This window comes from Balaenoptera ricei, chromosome 5 (genome assembly GCF_028023285.1).
Source record: "Balaenoptera ricei isolate mBalRic1 chromosome 5, mBalRic1.hap2, whole genome shotgun sequence".
NCBI lineage: Eukaryota > Metazoa > Chordata > Mammalia > Artiodactyla > Balaenopteridae > Balaenoptera > Balaenoptera ricei.
In genome coordinates this window covers 100,213,989-100,238,050 of record NC_082643.1, presented here as the reverse complement: position 1 = coordinate 100,238,050, position 24,062 = coordinate 100,213,989, and the positions used below count along the sequence as shown (strand labels likewise).

The 24,062-nt window shown below is 43.0% G+C and overlaps 1 protein-coding gene across 4 annotated transcripts in view; it reads left to right on the top strand.

The window, feature by feature from the left end:
- The window catches only part of C1QTNF7 (C1q and TNF related 7), a 129,337-nt gene that overhangs the window by 60,834 nt on the left and 44,441 nt on the right, over nucleotides 1-24,062 (top strand). Inside the window, exon 1 of one of the 4 annotated variants that reach the window (XM_059923319.1) lies at nucleotides 16,088-16,166. The exons of the other annotated variants lie outside the window; for them this stretch is intronic. The gene's annotated coding sequence lies outside the window, so the exon portion shown is untranslated. Of the gene's footprint in view, nucleotides 1-16,087; nucleotides 16,167-24,062 lie in introns of those variants that run through there. 4 annotated transcript variants of the gene reach the window in all.

The following is a 24,062-nucleotide window of genomic DNA, read 5'->3' as shown; positions in this document are numbered from 1 at the left end:
TTGAAACAGAGCTGCGATCAAAACAAATTCCCTCCTGCCAGAGTCCAGTTGAGGGATAGACAAAGAAAACACAAAGATGTGTGTGTGTGTGTGTGTCAGAGGTGATGAGGACCACAAAGAAGGAAGTGGGGTAAGAGAGGGCAGGTGTGCTGCTTTAGACAGGTGGGTCAGAGAAGGCTGGGGGCAAGGAAAGCCAACATTTGAGCAGAGACTTGAAGGCGGAGAGGAATGAGCCACACCAGCATCTGGGAGGAGAGTGCTTTGGGCTGGGGCGTTAACAAGCAGCAGAGAAAGCAGGATTGATGACTCTTGGCTTGTTGCAGGAACAGGAGGATGCCAGGTGGCTGGAAGGAAGCACATGAGGTGGACACGTGAGGTCGGAAGGGAGTGGGGATCCGGAGCCTCTAAGGCCTTTGCAAGGGCCTTTGAGCTTTATCCTGAGGGATGCGCGAATCTCTTCCTGGGTTTTGAACAAGAGAGTGACTGACAGGTCCAGACTTAAATTCTGTAAGACCACTCCGACTGCTGTTCGGAAAATGGACTGTAGGGGTGGCAAGGCTGTGTAAATCACATCATCCCCGCTCTAGCACTCAGTAGACTTTCCAGGACTATTGTGGTTTCAACACCAATAGCAGGCTCCCTTGATAAAGAATTCACAACAAAATGGACATACGTTAAAAGTTTGACAATCTTCACCTTATGGATTACACTTTACATTATGCTGCTCTGCCTAAGGACAGACAAAGCCCATCATAGCACAGTAATAAAATGTAATTAAGTTGACTAAGGACATTCTATTTGTGGCATTTTATTTTGCCAGCCAAAAAGCTTAAATACCAAACTGTTATTTCAAAACCAGACCTAGAAGCCAAAGGAAAAAGCTGTCTGTTTGTCTTTGTTTTCCCTGGACTTGCCTTTCCTGGCAATCAGAGTGATATCCACAGAGAACACGAACGATATCTGTGTCCCAGCTCAGCCCACCAGGGTTCTGGGATCCTTCTCAGGCATTTGGGACCAAAGCACCAGCTGTAACAAGATGTTCCTTTGCCTGGTCTGTGTGTGCATGAGACCCTTCAGGTGGCCATGTGGAGGGAGGTTTACTACAGAAACTATCTAAGAGAAGACTTAGATGTGAGTGGTCATGGGTCCCAATTAAATATTGTTTATCAACATTGCTAGCTTTGATTTAATTATTTCATCAACACATACACGTCCCTGATACTCACCAGACACTATTCTAGATGCTCAACACTCGGCAACTAAAAGCACAAATGAAAATACCTGACCTCATGCATCTCACCTCATGCATCATGGGGAAAAAACGTGGCAGAAAAATAAATAAGTAAAACACACAATGTTGACAAAATAACAAACGAACAAACAAAAACACACAACCTAAGAGTTATAAGATATGTTTTATTCGGGGAACTTACTGAGGACTATAGCCCAGGATACAGCGTCTCAGATTGCTCTGAGGAACTGTTCCAAAGAGGTGAGGAAGGAGCCAGGATAGAGAGGAGTTTCTGCTGAAAAAAAAAAAATGTAATCAAACATTAAAAGAGTACTGCTAATCACAGAAAAAACAGACATCTCAAGTTCATGATTTACGTGTTTTTTAATGTATGGGAAGGTGCGAGAGTCTGGCCTCTTTGAAGTCATTCCTTAGACACGCATCTTATCTAGAGCCAGTGTTCTGTTTTTCTTCATCCTGAATCCCCACAGGGTGCACTGCCTGGGGGGCTGCAGTGGCTGAGGGCTTGATGGCAGCAGTGTCCTTTGTTTACTGGAATGGCAGGCAACCTTCTTTCTCTACTGAAGTGACAGGAAACATTTTTTTGTTCACAATAGTATGTTAGATAATGATACATGTAATGGAGAAAATAAAGTTTAAAAGGGTGCAGAATGGTTAGGTTTGCAATTTTAAGAAGAGTGGTCAGGAGAGGCCTCATTGGCCAAGTGAAATTTGAATGCAAACCTAAAAAAAAGTGATAGGGCAAAATGATGATCCAGGTACAGATATAGATGTAGATGTCAGTGTAGGTGTAGGTATTGGTGTGAGTGTAGATAGAGGTAGGTATGGATGATAGAGACGAACGAATGTAAAAAATTAAAAAACAGAAACCTCAATTAAATAAAATTAGGAGGTCAGAAGGGGGAGTTCTCATGCCCTGTGATCAAAGACTCCTGTTCCTTCCTGGCAAGGACTCGCCAATAAGAAGCCATGAACTCTTTGTTTACCAGAGCCCTCTCAACTTCCTTGTCCCCTTTATAAAAGCGTTCTCCTCCCCCTGCCATGTGGGGACTTGCACGCAGCTCATCGTGGTTTTGTAGATGACAAATTGCAATTCTCTGATGATTCCGAATAAACCTTTTTTTTTTTCTGGAGAAATAACTGGAAGACTATTTGATTTAGATCAAAAAGAGATGATAAAGGTAGAGAGAGATAGAGGTTTAGATGTAGATTACGTAGATGTACGTGTAGGTGTAGTATAGGCAGGTGATATAGATATAGGTATAGATGATTACAATTCTAACTCCAATTGCCATGTGTGAAGATTTTTCCCCGCAATAAGAAATTCTCTGTGACACCAACTATGATTCTGCTCCTGTGCCAGCTGGGCATTCTACAATTCAACTCAACTCTGGCTCTACCCAAAGATAACATCAGATCCTACATGTTAAGTGTTGTCTTTCAAGGCTGCCCCACTTTAGATGCCAATCGCAAGTCCAGGTTGGGGCCTATGCTCCTTACAGACAAGCTGTAGGTTAGAGGTTCCAACGACCACCTCCTTGGGTTTGATTAGTTTGCTAGAGAGGCTTACAGAACTCAGAGAAATATTTTACTTACTAGATTATGGTTTACTATGAAAGGATACAACTCAGGAAAGGCCAGATGGAAGAACTGCACAGGGTAAGATACGTGGGAAGGGCACCAAGCTTCCATACTCTCTGAGGGCACCATTCTCCCCAAATCACCACGTGTTCCCCAACTCGAAAGATCTCTGAACCTTGTCCTTTTAGGTCTCTATGGAGGCTTCATTACAAAGGTATGATTGATTAAATTATTAGCCATTGGACTGAACTCAATCTCTATCCCCTGTCCCCTCCCCTGAGGTGGGGATGAGGGCTGGAGGCAAAGGGTGGGGCATGGGAACAGAAATTCCAACCCTCTAATGCAAGTGGTTGGTTCCACTGGCAACCAGCCCCCATCTTAGGAGCTTTCCAAAAAATCACCTTCTTAACATGACAAAAGATACCTTTAACGCTCTCATCACTTAGGAAATTCCAAGAGTTTTAGAAGCCCTGTGCCAGAACCTAGTGGAAGACCAAGTATATACTTCTTGTTATATATATCACAATATCACAATAATATAGACAGAGACAGAGATTGAGATAGAGACACACATCTGAGGGAAAAGCTTTCCAGGCTGGAAGAAAAGTGTACGCAAATATCCTGTGGCAGGAATATGCTTCAGGATCAGCACAGAGACAGTATGATTGGAGCCAAATGAGTGAAGAAGAGAGAAGGAGACTATGAGGTAACATGGTGGGGAAAGGCAGGACTGTGGCTCCTTCTAAGCCTTTAATTTTCACTCTAAGAAGGGTCACATGGGCCTCTTATGAAGGATCAATCAGAGAGTCATAGCATAACATTTCTCTGTTGAGTGCCTTCTCCAAGGGCAGGAGCAAGAAGACCAGATGGACGTCGTCACAATAATTCAGGCAGGAGATACTGTTGAAAGGGACAAACGTGGCAATGGTGAGATTCTTGAGATAACATTTAAGATGACTAAGATAACATTTAAGGAGAGTCAGAAGGATTCGTGGGAAAGAAGAGCATCAAGGGGTTTCCAAGTTATTTGGTCTGAGCATCTGAAAGAATTTTTTACCAATTAGCGAGCTGGGACAGAGAAGGGGCAGCAGTTGGGGAGGGAGACAGGAGCTCCTATGTTGGACACATTAGGGTCATGGTGTCTAGTAGACACACACATGAAGATGTCTACTGGTGGTTGGATGTGAGTCCAGAGTTCAGGAGGAAGCTCTGAGCTGGAAATAGACATCTCAAGCCATGTGAATGGATGGGATCACCAAGGGAGAAGGTGTTGATAGAGAAGAGAAGGGGTCTGAGGACTGAGCCTGGGCTTCCAACACTTACAGGTTAGGAAGAGAAGCAGGACCCAGGAAAGGAGGCAATGAAGAACCAAAGGGCAAGCGGAAAACCAAGAGACAGTGGCTTCTCAGGGATGAATGAAGAAAAAAAGGAAGATCCATAGGTCAAGTACCAAGAGGTCTGAGAAGTGACCACTGATTTAGACATGTGGGGTTGTTCATGACCTTGACAAAGGTGATTTCAGTGGAGTGGTGGCACAGAAGCCTGACGGGGTAGGTTTGAGAGAGAATGGGAGGAATGAAATTGTAGACAATGAGTAGAGATCATTTATTCAAGGAGTTCCCTAAAAAGGGGACCAGCGAAATGGGGCAGCAACTGGAGGGGAAGTGTCTGGAGAAGGTAACATATTAGTAATGTATCTAGTAAAAATAGTAATATGTTTTCCTACAAATATAATTTACTTTATATATTTCTATATATTATTGTATGATTATATATGTATATATTTTACCACATACATAATTTCTATTTCTATATAATGTATATATTGTGTCTATTACACTACCACAGGAACTCTGAAGCCAGGGTATGTGATGGGTTTTCTAAGCAGATACTGAAATCACTGAGAATTATGACAGTGATGTTGGAGAGAATGACAGGAGCCAGGAGCAGACATCTCCAAAAATGAGGGGGCATGGTACAGATTAGTAGATGACTGGTGGGTGGCATGGACTAATGGCATGAGATTCAGTGCTGGAGGGATAGAATGAATGATCCGGTAACATCAGGGAGGAGCTAAGAGGTGACCAACTTCACAGCCAGGCCCAGTGGAATGAGGAGTGAGAGTAGGAAAGAGCTACCACTTGAGTGGGCTGCAGGGACAGAGATGTCCCCAGGGGAGACCCAGGCTTCAGTCAGAACAAGAAAGTGAAAGAATATCCAGAAAGGAAGACGAGGATACAGAGGACTTTGCTGATATGAATGGAACTTCAGTTCCAAGAGACACCAGGGTGGGACTTCTGGTCTACCCCTGGAAAGGGTGGGTGCTGGGCTGGGAAACGGGCCATCAGAGTGAGAGTCCACAGGATGAGTGATGACCTGGGAGCTTGAAGGACATGCATTGGCATTAAGGGTGTGATGAGGCTCCCCCGAGGGTCTCAAGGCAGAGTGGTGGTAAGTGAGACTGTAAGTGGGAAGGAGAAGTAAGCTGGGGTCTCCGAGAACAATGACAGGTCCACAGAGGCTTGGAGCTGGGAGAGTGAGAAGCCTTACCTGGAGCACCCAGAAAGCTCTGGGGTGCCTTCCTTGCTCCCAATATAGATTTTAATTTACTATCTAGAGAGGCCCAGGAGCATTGGTAATCCTGGATTATAAAGCGTGAGAAGGTTGAGGAGGCAGGAAAGGAGGCTGACGGGGTCAGCAGGGGAAAATTATGGAGAACTGTGCATCGTGCTGAAAACTTCAGCCTTTATCCCACAGACTTAGTCTTTGTGATGTGACAGGGCCCTTATGAAGATTATGGTCTTACTTCCACTCCACATAACCCTATGCATCCATTCCACCTACAACTTCAGGGAGTTAGGGGTTTACCAGTTGTATATGTCAATGTTCAACCACAGAAACAGAACCAGTAGGAGATAATATATATTGAGATGTACTGTGAGACATTGGATTATGGAGTTGTGGAGATTGTCTAGAGAGTCTGAAATCTGCCGGGGAGACCTCCAGGAAGGGCAGAGTAGAATTGTCAGGGACGAGCTGATACTGAGGTCTGTATGTGGAATCTCTCCTTTATCTGGGAAACCTCCGCTCTGCGTTTAAGACCTTTTAATTGATTGAATCATGCCCACCCAGATTATCTAGGAAATCCTCCCTTTCTTAAAGTCAACCAGTTACAGATTTTAATCACATCTATAAAATACCTTCTCTGCAAAACATAGACGAATGTTTGGTGAAAAAACAGGGACTGAAGTCTAACCAAGTTGATACATCAAACTGAGGATGATGACATCAATTCACTCCCTAAAATCTATAGATCCATGGTAGGAGCTCCTTCTGTGAGCAATGAGGAGTCCACCGAGCATTATAGGGAGAGGAGTAAGATGGTCCACCTTGCACTTCAGAAAAATCAAATCTTTGGGCTTAAGTGGTAAAAATTCTTAGGAAGGAATTTGAGCTAACAGTACTATAAATAATATATGACTTTCTCCAGTGCAAATCCATGTGAATTATAGTTTATCTCAGTGGGAAATAAGCAAGTTGGAAAGAACCCCAAAGAAAAGTTATTCCAAATTTCCCTGGATATTTCAAGAAAGGAAGTATTTGTCCAGTGTGCAAGAATTTTTAAGTAATAGTTCAAAATTCCCAACAATTACCCCATCTTCCACTAAACTTATGATTAATGAACTGACAAATATTTATGTGCACCTAATCAGTACCCAGCATCCTAATGAAAATAGGAAAAAAAATAATTAGCCACTGTTCCTGCCTCTTCCCCAAGAGGCAGTTTCTCTGGGGAGGCTATCAGCTAGCACTCTCAATTGAAAGTGAGAGAACATCCAAATCAACATGCTTCAAAGCAAAAAAAGGGAGAGGAGGAATTCATTAATGCATATAACTAAAGTCTGGGATAGATCTCCAGCTTCAGGTTCAGTTGGATCCAGGTACTCTAAGAACATAGTCTGAACTCTGTCTTTCCGCATCTCTTTGTTCTGCTTTTCTCTGAGGCGGCTTCATGGTTGGTCAGGTCTCTTCTGGCAGTAGCAGAAAGAGTCACCAAGAGCTCCAGGCCTACATCCTAGAGCAGTTTAATTCCAGCAGAAAAGTCCCGGGGTTGAGTTTCACTGGACTCCTGTAAGTCACTAGCCCTCCCATGAATGAATCATTGTGACCAGAGCAATGGAATAACCTGGAGAGGCTGAGCATGGGTGGAGAGAGAAAAAGGTTCCCAACAGAAAATCAGGAGGTTGTTCCAGAAGTAGGAACAGATATTGGGTAGACAATAAAAGGCAGGGCCCTCTATAGGAACATCACAATTCAAGATCCAGAAACCAGTGCAAGTCAGAACAGAGTTGAGAATCCCATTGGACATCCTGCTCTAACCTCGAGGCTCAATTTCTTCATCTCTAAAGCAGGGCTAATAACAAAACTTACTACGTCTCATAACTACAAGTATTATTAAAAGTCAAATGCAATATATGCAAATATTCCTTATAAATAATAAACCATATGCAAATAAGATATGATGAGAGCTTTAGCCATGGGGTGAGGTTTGAGTTTGTGCTGCAAAGGGGAAGCAGGGAAAAAGAAAGCTAGCAGGAAAAAGTATCACTATCCGGACAAAGTTGCCCCCAGGAGAAGAGAGATTTGTTCTGTTCTATTAATATAGTTAATACAGGTGATCCTTTGTATCCAGAATTTTCATCTGAGAGAATGAATTGGAATAATAGTAGTGAGAACTATAAATTTGTTCCTTAATAGCTACGTGACTTTGGGCAAGTTTTTTAATCTCTCACTCTTTCAGTCTCCTCATCTGCAAAGTGGGATAATAGCAGTACCTATCTCATAAGATAACTGAGGATTAAAAGTGTTAACATAGGTAAAGCGCTGGGCGTATACTAAGTGTTCTATAAATATTAACTATTGCTATTGGTCCTCAAAATCATCTGAGTTAGTAGGTATTCTTATTCCCATTTGTTTCTGGATTTAAAAATTGATGCATAAAGGAATTAAGTAGATAAGGTAAGATTTGAACCCAGATCTGGTACACTTCGACTCTCAACTTCAATAAGACCTCATAAACACAGGCAGGCAGGGAGGGAGACATGGGACCAGGGAGGGAAGGAGGGAGGGAAAAAGCATTTATGATATCCAGGTTATTGCCTGGACTTACTTTAAGCAGGAGTAAACCAGGTATTCTAGAATATTCCTTTAGCCTTGGATTGAGTGATAGTAATCTGAATGGCTTTGTTAGAGAAAGTTTTAGCCAGCACCAAAAAAGAAAACTGAAAATTCTGGGAATGTGCCATAGATACCACATTGCACTTAAGCGTTCTTTTATCAAAATCCCTAAACTCTCCACTCCAGACATGGAGAAACCTGACTCCATTTTCTGCCAGGAGACTGAGATTGCACGTTTATCCCATCGTGGTCCATGCCCATGTGTATCTAGAGGCACGTACCTTGCATCACCTTGTTTTCTCCTCACCGCAATGGCCCCAGCGTGGATACAAACTTCATGTCGGCTCCACTGTACATATAAGGACAGAGGGGCAGAGCCCATATGTGAACCAAACCTTCTCTCCCAAACCCAGTGCCTGTTCAGCTTCTTCACAGGCATCTGTCCAGGAGAGCAGCCCAGCCCAAGGGTGCTAGCCCTACCTTCTACAATCCACAAGCCCTGAGGGACATCCCTGTTCATCTGGCCCCTGCTCAGCCTCTCCAGGGGTGCTTAGAGGCAACCTTCTTTCTAGGAGCATGGCGTTGAGGCCATGAGGCTCCCAGGGAGAGCGAATTAGAGGGTATAGTGGGAGAGATGTCTAAGCCAGAAATTCCTTGTGAGTCTGCTTTGTCTCCCTATGAACATATTTCCTTTCTCCATCTCTTAGCAAGAAACCGCAATAATTCTCATTTTCTAAAAAAAGCATCAAGGGTGTTTTCAAGAGGGATTTCAGTGAAAGTGTCAAGGTGAGAGGAACCAGGAAAACAAGTGAATGCCAAAGCCTGGGAGTTTGCTAACCTCCAACAAGGAAGTAATCATAACAACTGCAATAAAAGCCTGGAAATAGACTGTGAGTTTGCCTGGAGACACTGTCTCCCTAACTGGACACTCCTCCCACAGGGCCACTCTGCAGGACTCTCCCACAGTGCCTGCGAGAGGGTGGGAGGGGAAAGCTGACACACGTTCTAGGCCAGTGGGTTCCCAACCCGTGCCTTCCCCAGAATCACCTGGGAGCTTGTTAAAAGGCAGACTCCCAGGCCCTACCCCTAAAGATCCTGATTCTGAACATGTAGGGTGGGGCCTGGGCATCTGTGGTTTTAAAAGGGTCCCTTGGATATTCTGAGGACTGGATGAGTTAGAGAACCATCACTCCAGGTAACTCCCATGCTGTGTGACTTGGGGCAACGGAGGTACCTCTCTGAGCTTGTAGCATAGAGAACTTGCAAGAAATCGTTGAGTTGACAAAACTAGACAGCCTGGTGCAGAGCAGTAGGGGAATGCCCAGATGACTTAGAGTCCCCTCAGACCACAGAAACAGACGCATGGGCAGAGACAGACACTCACTGAACACTGTGGAGTGAAATAGCATGTTGTAGAAAACTGATATGTATGGATCCCACTTTTTAAAGAAAATATCTCAATATGTGTACATGTTTGTGTAGAGTTTAAAAAAAAGTGTGGAAGGATGTGCACACAGGTCTGTTAATGGGACTCTTTGAGGACTAGGATTCAAAGGAGGATATTTGTGGAAAGGGATTCACATTTTTCTTTACATACTTCTATATTGCTTTAATTTTTCACAACAAAGGTATTTATTTTATAATTTTCAAAAAAATACCCAAAATAGGTGTCTGATCCAAATTGAATTGGAATCCACTCTTCACATTTCAGGGATCACAGGTGAGATGGTGAAGGGTCTCACTGGGCATAAACCATGAGACCTGGCTCTAGCACTTCCAGAGCACCCTAAAGGGCCTTGGTTAAGAAATTTGTACCCAGTTAATAATTAGAATCATTAATAACAACTTAAACACTCCATCTGTTTCCCAAAAGTAGGACTATCTCAAAATGGACCCATGGGATTTTAATTTATAGAGGTGCCTGATGATGACATGGAGAGACCACGACACCCAGGGCCACCTGGGGAAGCACCTGGTTGGTCAGGAGGCAGAGGGAGAGAGAGAAAACGCTAGACCAGGACCTTCATTACATTTTCCACTGGAAAGATGAGGCAGGAACGGGTGAAGGGGATTGGCTAGTTTCAAAAATTTCAGCCAATTTTGGGGCATAGGGACTGTCCCCGGGTGCCTGGCACCTGTCACTGGGATGATTTAGGGCAGGGAGAATGTTGGCTTGGTGTGTGAGACCTGGGTAAAAGAGCTCTTTGGGGGTCTGGGCTCTGGATTGGCTTTGCATAGGAGAGGAACACTTCCAGTCCAGCCCTTTGCTGTCTCCACAAACTGGTAAGCCCTGGGAAGGGCAGTCTCTCCCAGGGCAGTGAGGCCATATATGCTAGAGCATCAAGAATATAGAAAATAAGAAAATATGGTGAATACAATTGGCTCTGTGATGAATGAATGTCAAAGAGACAGATTCAGAATTGAAGAAAACACAGTTAGAACAATGACCCAATTAAGAGACCATGCTCCTGGGTCATAATTCAGACCTTCTCTGCAGTAGGCATGATGGGTTGGGAGTTAAGATGGAGAAAGAAGAGGGAGGCAGGGTCAAGACCAAGGGACCACGAGCAGGGCCAACAATCCAAATGAGACTGAAGAGACAGCAGAAAATCATTGGGCCTACTATGTGCTGAGCAAATATGCAGCACCCTAAATTTATTATCTCTAGCCCCTTGAAACAGGTATTACTATCACCATTTTACAGATGAGCAAACCAAGGCTCAGGGAGGATTAATATCTTACCCAAATTCATCCTGCCAGTAAATGGTGGAGGTAGGATTTAAACCTCAGTCGGTATAACTCCAAATTTAAAGCCTGATTCCTCATAAATCTGGGCTTGAACCTGGGCAGATGCTACCCTTAGGAGACTGATTCTGGTGAGTCAAGGGGAAGGATGAGCGCTTTCAACAACAGCGGTTCCTTATCAGGGCACAGCCACATGACAATTCCAAGCAGAGCTGCCAAGCAAGTAATTTAGCGCAGCTGAGATTTTCACAAGGATCTCATCAAGGCAGACGTCACTCCAGTCCTGGTGGACAGCAGGCATGCAGGAGGGCTGCAGCCTGAGGGCAGCCAGGTGTGAACACTTGGCCACTAGAATTGCATCCTGGGCCCCCTAAGTCCAGATCTGCACCGAGGTGGGCCTGAGCCAGCCTCGGGCAAGTTTGAAGATGAGACTGGACCATCTGTGGATGGGAGGGGAGCAGTGTCTCCAAACGGGAGGTCCAGGGGCAGACAGGGACTGATCCAGAGAGGCCCCATCCAGAGGTCAGTGAATTGTGCACTAACTCTTCTGCCAGTGTTAATCGTGGTTTGGGGGTGGGGTGAGGGGATTAAGCAAATCTCATACATTCCAGCAATATTTATTGAGCATCAGCTGTATACATAACACAGGGTATCATAGTACTTGCCTGGCAGCTTGGTTTTCCCTAAAGCAGACCCTAAGACAAAGATTTGGCGACATAAAGTAGGAAGTGAGGAAAGTGAGGCAGAAGAGGGATAATAAAACCAAAAACATGGTATATTACTGAGTAGATTAACACTGTGAGCAGCTGCGTCTCCATCCCCCTGGGGACCCTGAGGAGCTGGGTAGAACACACCTCAGAGTGGTCTCATCAAAGATGGGAGGCTGGGGTATTTATCCACCATCCGTGTCCCGCATGGGTTGTGGTTTGCCCCTGGGGCTTCCCATTTCCAGCCCTCCTGGCAGCCCACAGTCTGGCTGAACAAGCTCCAAAGCAGGCCCCTCGGGTAGGGAAGCAGAGGGCCATGGGTAACTCTGGGGGCAGTTGTCAGTGTGGAGGGGGCTTTCCCACCACAGCAAGTGGGTCTGAGGTCGGTCGAGGGCCATGGAGCAGGGCAACCCGAGTTTCTGATCCTCAGAGAGCCCTCGTAGACTTTGTGTTTCCACGTTGAACTGTCTGCAGTTACCTGGCATACCTGCTCTATAACCAGGCCCGCGCTCAGGGTTCCTCCATCTGATTGGGAATCCGCTCATCACACTTCAGGGCTGATCTTGGGCGTCCATTTCTCCAAAAGGCCTTTGGTGACCATCCACCCTTAGGTGGTAGTCTGCTCCTAGTTCCTATGCGTATCACTAGAGGCTCCATAGATAGTGGTTAAACACATGTGCTCTGAGCCACACTGGGCTTGAGGGCACTAAGTCATGGTCCTTACCTTCAAGGGGCTCACAGGCATAAGAGCCAGACGATCTCAACCCCCTCCAGGCTGTGAACACTCCCAAGAGTCCTTAAGGCTTCACTCAGAAACATGCTTTCTGAGAAACAAAAACAAGCAACATTCTTTGGAATCAGCTTCCCTCTAGATCCTAAATTATCATAGGACACCTAACAGCCCACCTCAAAAAGCCCCACCCACAGCCAGGGAGTTGCTTTAACAAACCACATGAAAATCTCCCACCTGAGGCGCGTAACTATGTAGTCCTGCTTCCAAAGATCCCCAGATCATCCAAACCGCTTTTGAAGTTGCCAGAGCACACAGTGGGATAGAGTCCCACCACTCACCTCCCATCCCCCAGCAGAGCCCATCCTCTACCAGACCAGCACTCGAGCATTCCAACAATCTGGTCTGGCTGTTTTCCTCCATCTTGGCTACTATCCTTAATCTACTTAGTCATTCATTTATTCCCTCACTCAGCCAACAATTTCTCGAGTGCTAGTCACGGGTCAGATGCTATATTTGGTTCCAGAAATGCAAACATGATGAGATATGACCCTAGGTAAAAAGGAGCCTATAGACCCTAGAAACAATAGCAATTTTATTCTTCCACACCCAGCTGGGAATTTTAAAACACTTGGAGTTACCAAGAGTTCTAATAACCCTGGCTAGAATCCATTTACCAAACACTAATGGCAAACCAGTCATATGAGACTCATGTTTAACTATCACTGGTCTCATCAGTGTCTGAGCACCTTTGTTTGATGTCTTGATCAGATTCCTGCCTACTACTCAAGCCTTCTCCTCCAACATTGACCTTCAAAAACTCCATGCTTTCAACATTTCTGTTCTGTGACCATCTTTGCCCATGCTCAGGTCTCCTCTGAATGGGCACCGCCTACTCAAAGTTCAGGGCTGAGCTCACGCAGCCATTTCTCCAGACGACCTTTCGTGACCATCCATCCTGAGGCAGCAGTTGGCTTCCAGCATCTATGGTATCTCTGCAAGCGCTCTAGATAAGCATACACACTCTGAGTCACACTGCCTGCACCGCCCATCCCAACTCTGCTGCTTTGTGAGCTGCACCAATTCCTTCACATTCCTAAGCCTCAGTTGCCTTCTGTCTAGGATGGGGATAATGATAGTACTACATGGAGAGTTGTATGGATTGAATGAGACGGCCTATGTAAAGCCTTGGCCTGGTGCTTGAGCACAGAGTAAGCACACAAATTTAGCTGTTGGAATCTCAGGATATGTACAACACTTGACTTTAATTGGTACCTTAATTTGACTATCACTTCTTTATGTTACTATAAATAACTCTATAGGTGTTGAGTACATGAATGAATGAATGGATATGCCATTTGCAAAATTTATAAGATGCTTTCAAGAAATCTGTCCTGAGTGTCCACTTGGGGTGAGGCACTGCTCCAGGGGCTTTCCCAGATATCAGCGCATTTGCTGTTCTCAATATTCCTAAGGGATGAAAAAGTCCATTTTTATTATCACATTTTTACAGATGAGAAAAATAAGCCCAGAAAGTTTATGCAATTTTTCCAGGGCTGTGCCATTAAAGAATGGCAAGACAGGGGTTTAAGCCTAGATTGCCTGGTTCCAGGGAAGAGATATTATTGTGGTCTAACATGCATGCTGGATTTTAGGGAAACAAGACTGGAGCTAAGATCACTGTCTCTAGGCTCAATAGTACATCAAAGATGTAATGCTTTATTCTTAAAGAATGTCTAGGATTGCACACGCATTTTTTAATTGTGGAGAGGAGAAATACCTTATTTTTTTAAACAAAATAGAAGAAAGCATTTACAGACCATAAATTGCAGGAAGACCTGAAGACAGCTGTTCCCATGAGCTCCCATGATCACCTTACAGGGTTAGATGATCAGTATAACCCATCAGAAATCAGCCAAGTTTGTTCAGAGGTAGTAAATAAAGCTGTCAATGGCACTAAATTTGGTGCACAAGAAGATATATGAAAGGAAGCAGAGAGAAACAGAAAAGTTCTATTGTTTTGTTTCCTGGTGAACACAAGAAATCTGAAACCCTCTGCAACAAGAGACCTTCCTTTGGCGACTCTATGAAATTTCCCCTCCAACACTCAGGGAAACCATGAAGCTGGTCAGCGTCCAGGACGGCTGATGAATGCTCTGCTCTGATGCGCACCTTCCAACCAGCCCTTCCAACCTCCTCTGTGTCTGCACTTCCTACCATTTGATACAGAAATTGTTGGCTTTTCTTTCCCTGTTTTAGTCAAAGAGGCTAGTTTATGCAGGAGTAACAAACAAATCCCAAATCTCAGTGGCTTAAGACAGCAAAGTTTTTATGTTGTTTATTGCTGTTGTTATTATTGCTACACTTTGTTGTTGCTACAATATTGCTATAGCTACATGCTCAACATGGGGCAACAGAGTAGGCACTCAGGGACATGGCCAACTCCACCATCTTCCTGTACCACCATCATAACTTGAGGCTTCATAGCTCACTGTGGAAGGGAATGAAAGCATGTAGGTGATTCATGTCACTTCCAATCACATTTTGCTGGCCAAGCAATCCATCTGGCCATGCTTAGCTTTGAGGATGGAGGAAGGAGGTGTTACAGAAGGGGATAGAAAGGGAGATACTGGTGGGCTCCAGTGCTGTGGACCTCACACAGGAGAAGTCAGAACATCCCTGTAAAACTCTGTTTCCACATTGCAGATAGACAGGGGGAAGGGAGTGGCAAATATATGAAGAGGAAACAAGAAGACTCGCCATGTTTGTTGTTTACAAAGAGTCTCTGATTGGGAGAGCCTGGACGTGAAAAGGGGTGGGTAGGGCTTGGGAGAGAGAACCCTGGAGTCATAGCTTTAAATGTTTCATTATGAGCTACACTGACCCTCTGGAGACAAAAGCCTGAAGGAAACAATTCATCAAGGCTTGTTGGGTGGGAGGGCAGAGACCACAACCAAATTTGGAGCCCAGCTAAAAATGCTCCCACCCCCCTCTGCACTACTGTTAGTCAAACAGCTGGATGCACCTACTCATATTTGAGTAATACTGAGAAAGAAACCAGGCGGCAAGGGCCCCAGCATGGGTATTGCAAGAGGAAGAAAAAAACAAATACAGAAGGCAGATTAAAAATACACACGACATGAATGATCTATTCCAGAGAACAAAGAAATTTGTTCTCTTCAGTCTTAAACGAACTGACAGCATAGTTTTTCATAAAAGAAAGTTCAAAGAAGTAATAGAAGTGATCAAAAGAGAAATAAGAAGAAAACCAGTTGAAAAGTGAACCGGCAGAGCTCAGGAAATAAATGGAAGATAAAAATAAAGCAATTAGAGAGATGAAAGTCAACTTAGAAGCAGCAGAAAATAAATACTGTTGAGAGCACAGGCCAAGTGTAAGAAATCACATGAAACGAAATAGAAAGGAAAAATGAGATAAAAATGATGACAGACAAGACAATACGAACTGAGGAACACAAACTGGTATTCTGAACAGAAAAAAAGAGGGGACAGGAAAAAACTTAAAAGGCTCTTGAAGTAAAGAAAGCTAGGTATCTCTAGATTTAAAGGACACACCGTATCCTAGGGGAAAAAAAGCAGAATTGGCAACATCGGCGAATGCACTGTGAAGATACTGAAATTCAAGGGGAAATGTTCCGTCTGCCTCATACAAAGAACAAGAATCACAAGATTTTTCTCATTCCAAAACAACACTCAACACGAGTAAACAGAACAACATCTATCACGTTCTAAGGGGAAAAGGGTGGTGACCCAAAGAGTTTTCTACTCAGTCAAATTCTGCTGTCTATAAAAGAAACATGCATTAACATGCAAGAATGTTAAGAAACATTCTTAAACATGCAGGAATTCAAGGGCTATAGTAACAAAGCGCTTCCTGAGAAATATCTGATGATGAAATCCAGCGTACAAGGCATGAATCAAAATTAAACACCCAGCCGTGGAGAAAAGGACAACAGTAAGTACTGAACTCATTTAATCACAGAACCAAGACAGACGAACAGTGGGAATGAGTTGGCAGAACAGAATATAAACATGATCATTCCAGGCAATCCCAAAATAATAATGTAACTAACAAAAATCAGGAGGTTGGGGGTGGTAGGGAGCAGGAAGTGAATAAAATCCTCCTCTTTCATGGCAGAAAGTAAATATATAAGTGGAAACATACAGAGTTTCTTTAAAGCAAAATAATGTCAAACAATATTTTTTCAAAATTGTCTTTTAACCTTGGAAACATCTTTTAGGAACTAATATCAGTTGTTATGAACAAATATTTATCTGAAGTTCAACCATTCCTTCAGTTTGATTCTGGTTTGTTTTTCTTTGGGTAATATCAAGTAGACTTAGGTTTAGCGTGGAGATCATGGACCCTAATCCACAAAACTCAGGCTTCCCAAGTTGGGTTCAGTAATCATTTCAATTTAAACACATTGGGTTGTTCAGACTTTTAATGATTTGCATATTATTCCGGGGAATTACTAATGAAGTCAGCGCTCACTTTTCCTCAGTGATAAATGCGTCACTTAGGAATGTTTTGGCGGCAATCAACAGAATATCTGAGTAACAGCAGCTTAAACTAGTAAGGGTTTTTATTTCTTCACACAACAAAAAGTCAAGGGGTCGCTGGCATGGGTTCAGTTGCTCATTAAAGCCCCTGAGACCCAGCCTGCTTCTCTTTTCCCACCATTTCATCCTTAACATGTTATCTTTCATCCTCATGCTTGTCATCAAGATGACTCTGTGCTTGAAACATCACCTCTGTGCTCATCACAGGCAGAGGAGAAGGAGGGGGTGGGTACCAATTGTGTATGGTGCTTTCAGGAAAGCAAATCTTTCTAGAATTCTCCATTCAATTTTTTTTTTATATATATATATACCTTATTGGCTATAATCATGTCACATGCCTCCCAAGGCCACTGGCAAATGAGGCTAGGCAGTGGACCTATATTGCCAGCTGACAAAATTGGAATTGTAGTAGCAAAAGCAGATGGGGAACAAATACTGATTTTATAACAGTATCTGCCACAAAAAGAAATTTGGAAAGCTCAGGAGACTAAAACTCAGAAAACCCTGTTCCTTCCTCTAAATCAGTATCTGCTGAGGAGTTATCATTCTCCCTGCTGAGTGCTTTGTCATCTGGATAATTTTGGCTTAGGATAAATTTTGAGCAGAGTGATCTTTTGAAAATGAAAACCAGATCATGTTCCTCTCCTGTTTCCTTCAAGGCCTTCCCACTGAACTTCAAATACAATTTACACTCCTCCCCATGGCCTCCATGACCTAGCATGATGTAGCCCAGCATAACCTAGCTCATCTTCAACACCCTGGCCCTTGTTCTCTCCCGGCTATCTCATCTCCTTCCTGGGAACAGGCAGGATTATTCCTGCTGCAGGATCCTTACAGGGACCGCTACTCCTCTACAGGGACCGCTCGTCCACCCAGATTCATTGGTCACACCTTTGCCTCTTTTAGATCTCTAACATTGCCTCCTCAGGGAAACCTCCTCTGATCTCCTTCCCAAGACTTTCCATCCTCCTAAGTGCTTTCTGGTCTTTCCAGCACTTCCCGCTATTTGAGGTTAACACTGCGTTTGTTCCCCTTGCTTGTTGTCTGCGTACCGCTCTACAGCACCACTCCCTGAGGGCAGGACCATTTTCTGTCTTATTTGCCCTGTTTCCCCAGTGTCTGGATTCCTGCTTTGCACGTCTTAGGTTCTCAACTGATCTCTACTGAATGAGTAAGGGGATGGACCAGAGTGAAGAACCCAGACATCAATATCCAAGCAGAACCAGCAATGGGGGCACAAGTTCAGGGAGGCAGACACAGTAGGAACACATGGAGAGCTCATAATGGTGCCATGTATCAGAGAGGAGAAGATGAATAACACGTGCTCGCTGCCCTCAAAGGAGCATACCCTTCACCATACGCATAACAAACCACACAGGGGACTCTGCAAAGGGAAGCAAGAGGAAAGGAGGGTGTGGGCCGAGTATGACAGCTGCCAGCTTCAAATTTCCAAATTGGAGAATAGTGCACAAAGATTTCACTAGAGGGATGCGTATTGCAATGTTACTGGCAAAAGCAAAATTTGAAAACAACCAAACCATCCCACAATAAGGAATTAGTTAAGACAATTTCCATACAAACTTATAATATCATTTTTAAATTACATTACAGAATTATATTTATTATATGGAAATATGAGTAAATATAGAGTAAATGACAATAGGATTCTCCAAAAAAGTAATGCATAGAATAGTATAATTTAAAAGAGAGAGAGAGAGAATATGTATCTTTCCAGATGTAGATGCCAAAATGATAACAGGATTATTTCTGGGTGGTCTGATTAACAGCTGATTTCTATTTTCTTTTTTGTTGTTGTTGTTTATCCATATAGTCTAATTTTTCCATGATTAATATGTATTAATTATGTAATGTTTTTCTAGTTTCAAATAAATGAATCAGGATGCATGTTTTAAATCCCACCTCAACAGTATGAAAAAACACTGGATATCAGAGGGCATTTCCTTGGAGCAGGAGAGCAACCTGCTGTTAAATATTATTCCAGGCACATGTACATGTTTAAAAGGCTCAGGTGGCATGGGGACAAGCGTGTCAGGAGGACAGCACCAATAGTATAGCCAGGTGGTGGCCTAGGCAGCCCTAAAACTGAGGGTCAGTAGCACCGTATGGACGTGGAAAACAGCCCCCAGAGCCAAAATGTCACTTACAGTTGCATCTTGTGCCAAACTCACTTTATCTTCAGAATGTGCAAATTAGGTGTTACTCTCCCATTTTACAAATGAGAATCCTGAAGTTCAGGGAGGCTCAGTGAATTGTCCGATATCCTCCAAGAGTAAAAACTAGACCAGCTCTGCCTGACTCCAAAGACCTTACTCATTTCCCTGCATCAGTTAATCGTCATACATGTCTGCCTTAAGCCCAAATAAGTGGAAGACACATAGTGAGCAGTTAATCCAGTGGATATCAAGCATTTTGTGTTGTTATTCTGGAACCATTAGTTTGAATAAAATCTAATCAAAGGCAAAATCAAATAAAACACTAACTGCAATGTGGTATCCTGGATTGGGTCCTGGAAAAGACCAAGAGCATTAGTGGGAAAGCTGGTGAAATCTGAGCAGTCTGGAGTTTAACTAATACTAAAACGGTGATAGATGATAGATAGGTAGATAGATAGATGATTGATAGATAGATAGATAGATAGATAGATGATAGATGATTTGATAGAGAGATGATAGATGATTTGATAGATAGATAATAGATGGATAGATAGATAGATAGGTAGATAGATAAATGCTCTTGCGGAATGATGAGGGTGAGGAAGCGTCTGGTCTGTTAAGGTAGACATCTACCTGCCCAATTACCACCTCCTTCCTCCATCTCAGCCCCAGAGAGAGCTCCAGATCCCCCTAGAGATCACTTTGGAAACCCTTGAGCAGGTCCAATCAGCTTACTTTATAGATGAGGAAACGAAAGCCTGACAATCGAAGTAGCCCAAGAACTCTCAGCTGGACATTGGTAGAGTGGACTGGAGCCCAGTGTTCTGGACCGAATGTTTATGTTCCTTCAAAATTCTTATGTTGAAGCCCTAGCCCCCAGTGTGATGGTATTTGGAGGTGCAGTTTTGGGGAGGTAATTAATTTAGATAAAGTCATGAGGGTGGGACCCCCCCTTGGTGGGATCAGTGTCCCTATAAGGAAAGGAAGAGAGACCAGAGTGCGCTCTCTCCATCATGTGAGGACACAACAAGAAGATGGCATCTATAAGCCAGGAAGAGGGCTCTCACCAGGAATCAAATTGCCTGGGACCTTGATCTTGGACTTCCTAGCCTTAAGAACTGTGAGAAATAAATGCCATTGTTTAAGCCACCCAGTATGTGGTATTTTGTTACAGCAGCTTGAGCTGACTGAGACATCCAGTCTCCCCTAAGTCAGTGCTCCTTCCCAGGCACCAGCTGGAGTCTGAGGACACACGGAATCCTGAGATCATTTTCAAATCTACCTCTGCTGAGAAACATTTCCAAATAAAATATATCACTCTCTAAAATTGTTGGATTTTGCAAATCCAAGAAAAGGTGAACTAGTTTTATCAAACACCTATATTCCTGAAAGGCTGTATGCAAGTGAAATATTGTTGACATAAGCAGTGTGAATTTGCTATTTACTATTTTTTTCTTTGGTTAGACACCACTGTATCACTGGAACAATGATCCTCAGCCCCAGGCCCTGCATCCAAACTATCAGGGAAGCCTGTTAAAAAATTCAGGTTCTTGGGCAAACCTAGGTTTTAAGTCATTAAAACGTGAGAATGGGTCCCTGATACCTGTATTTATTTAGTGCTCCCCATTTGCGATGGTTTTCTCAGAAAAGACAAACTGGAGAATGAGAGATGGATGTGGGAAGGAGACTTATTCTCACTATATATACTTCTATTATATGAATTTTTCAAACACCATTGTGTGTTGCCTATTTGAAACTAAACTAAACTTAAAAATTCCCCTTGCACAGCCACGGCAGGGAACTACAGATCTAGCAAGACAGTGTTGCATCTCTTAAAAATAGAGTATTATACAGAATTAGCTTAAGGTCTCAGGGCAGCCTAGTTAGGTCAAGTTCCTGGTTGAAATAATGAGCTTAGGAGTCCAACAGCTCAGGTCTGAACCTGCCTCTGCCCCAACGAGTGTTCACTCTTCTGAGCACCTCGTCTGTAAAACCCATATAATGGTACCCACCTAACAGACCTGTGAGGATAAGTGAAGACAGTGCATGTAAAACACTCAACACAGAGCCTGGTACATAGCCAGCCCTCAGTAAATAATAGCCATTCTTCCTCTTTCTTTTTTCTGTAGCCCCTGTGTTGAAATGGGGATTATTGATATGATCAGAACTGAATTATTTTGGAAGGAAAAATTCTTCTTTGTTTCATGAAACCAAATTGGTTGACTTTAAGCTAGAAAGTGTATGTGACAGAAAGGTCTCCACATGCCCTGATAAGTGCTAATGACCAAGACTTCTCACCCCTGTTTTCTTGCCATCAGCACTGATCTAAGAAATTAGAACTCTTTAGGTGTTTTCGTTTAGATAAAAGTGTGCATTCATAGTTTTCTTGGACATCCTCCGTACTGTTTTGAAGCTTTGGCTTATTGCTTTGTTTTTTTAACTATTTTTTTCCCTTAGATATGTAAATATATTGCTAAATATTTGGAAAATAGAAGGGAAAAAAAGCAATTCAAAATTCCACCACCTTAACACAATAGATGACAGTATTTTGGTATATTTCCTGCTAAGCTGTTAATGTGTGAGCTATAATCATAAAAAGCATTATATTTACACTGAACAGATTTCATCTCCTGATTTTTCTTTTAACAGTGGATTGCAAATACTTTCCCTATTATAACCACACTTTGAACCTAGCTTCATAATATTCCACTGGGTGACTATCCCACAATATATTTAACAATTCTCCTATTTTGTAACATTATAGTTTATTCTGATTTTTTGGTTGTTTTTAATGCTGCAATGAACATCTTTATATGTAGATATTTTTATTGAATTAAGAACTATTTCCTTAGGTTAAATTCACACAAATGGTGTCTTCTGTTTTTCAAATATAAAACCACATTAGAGAACAGTATGACCTTAACTAGATAAACTTAGAAAAATCACAACCATTTCATGTGAACGTGCTTTCTCCCTGATTTTCAGAATTATCAGGGAATAACTCTGTGCAGAGCAGAAACAAAGCAGCCTGTGATCTACCAGAGACAAATGGAATTGCAAAAAGTTCAAAGGGCAACATTTTATTTGGCTGTTAGAGCTTCAACATGAATTTTGAATTATAACCAAGACAAAACAGAGTTTTGAGAAGCATCTGTCATCCAATTTGCATCCCCTTTCCATATGTGAACAGGAAGGGAAAGACACTACCATTGGCCCCAGCTGAAAGAGACTCTGTAAGGAAATGGACATGTATACTAACTAAAATCATCTTTGGTAACATTCAAACAACTGGTGAGTTTCAACCAGCACCTTGGCAACAGCACATTCATCCTCGCTATTCCAGGGAGACAGCCATTCATTTCAGTAAGAACTCATTTATGTTAATAATTTTTGTTCATTGAGCACTCACCACGTGACAATGTCCTAATATATTTTCTAAACGTATGCTTTCATCTTATTTTATAGAAGGCACGCCGAGGTACAGAGAGACTGTCATATTCTCAAAATCACACAGTTAGCAGGTGGTAGAGTTGGGCTTCAAACCATGATTTCGAGCTTCAGAAATCATGTTAAGAAGCCCAGCCCCAGAGACCCGTACTCTGCCTGTTGCCTGGAACTCAGGCAGGGTCTCCCGTTGTCACCTGTGTTCGTTTTCTGTTGCTGCTATAACAAATTATCACAAACTTAGTGGCCTAAAACAACACGGTTATTAACCTACAGTTCTGGAGGCCAGAAGTCTGAAATGGGTTCACAGGGCTGTGTTCCTTTTGGAGGCTCTAGAGGAGAAGCTGTTTCCTTGCCTTTTCTGTCTTCTCGAGGTCGCCTACACTTCTCCTCTCCTGGTCCCCTCCTCCACCTTCAAAGCCATTATAGCATCTTCTCCCTCTGATTTTGTTTCCCTCTGCATCCATCCTCACATCACCTTCTCTCTGTAACTCTGACCCTCCTGCCTCCCTCTTATAAGGACCCTTGCGATGACATCAGTGGCCTACATAGTTAATCCAAGATATTCCTCCCTCTCTCAAGACCCTCAACTTAATCATGTCTGCAAAGCCCCTTTGCTATATTCACAGGTTAGGACATGAACATCCTCGGGTGGCCATTATTCAGATTATGACCAGTAAAGAAAGCCACACGACAACTGGAAAAGTCACAAGTGTCCTGCAGAGCTACTTTTCTGGAGATGATACAACAGGGAAAAGCTGTTCGATTTAGGATTCCAGCAATCCCAACAGAACCAGCAATAGGAGATGGAGATAGCGTAAAAAGAGCAGGTATCACACTACTATATATACAATAGATAACTAATAAGAACCTACTGTATAGCGTAGGAAACTCTACTCAATACTCTGTAATGACCTATAAGAGTGGATATATGAATATGTATAACTAATTCACTTTGGTGTACAGCAGAAACTAACACAATATTGTAAAACAACTATAGTCCAATAAAAAAGAGCAGGTATCTCAGTTTTTGAGCACTGAATATGACCCACGTACTTCACTTACCTTAATGCATTTCATCGTCACAACAGCCCTGAGAGGGAGTACTCTTGTCCCCAAAGCAGAAATGAGAAAAACAGGTTCAGAGTGGTTATGTAACTCTCCCGAGGTCACACAGCTAAGAACGCTGATGGGCACCAGGCCTGTGATTTGGACCCAGGTGGCTGTGACCCCAAAGTCCAGGTGTTGTCCACACTGTCCAGACAACTGACACCAAAATTGATCTAAATGAACATCACCAGCAATGGGGATCTAACAAGAGGCAGCCTCTGCACACAACCCTTCCGTCACCCATTTCCTTATTTATTTGTTTGTCTATGTGTTTATTATCTATTGCTCCATGAAGGTAAGAATCTTGTTTTTTTCTGCTCGCTGTCCCCTCAGCTCTGAGAAAGGCCAGGAACATAGCAGACACTAAAGAAATATTTCAGTAATAAATTAATAACAGTCCTTTGACTCAGAGATAACCAATGTGAGCAAACTCAACCACTTACAACATGGAAGGGATGCTAAAAACTAACAAACACCACAATAAGACTTCTCAACAGCCAAAACAAACAACTCTCAATCCAAATTAATGCTCTATCTCTTTGGAAAACCCCTGGAGACCT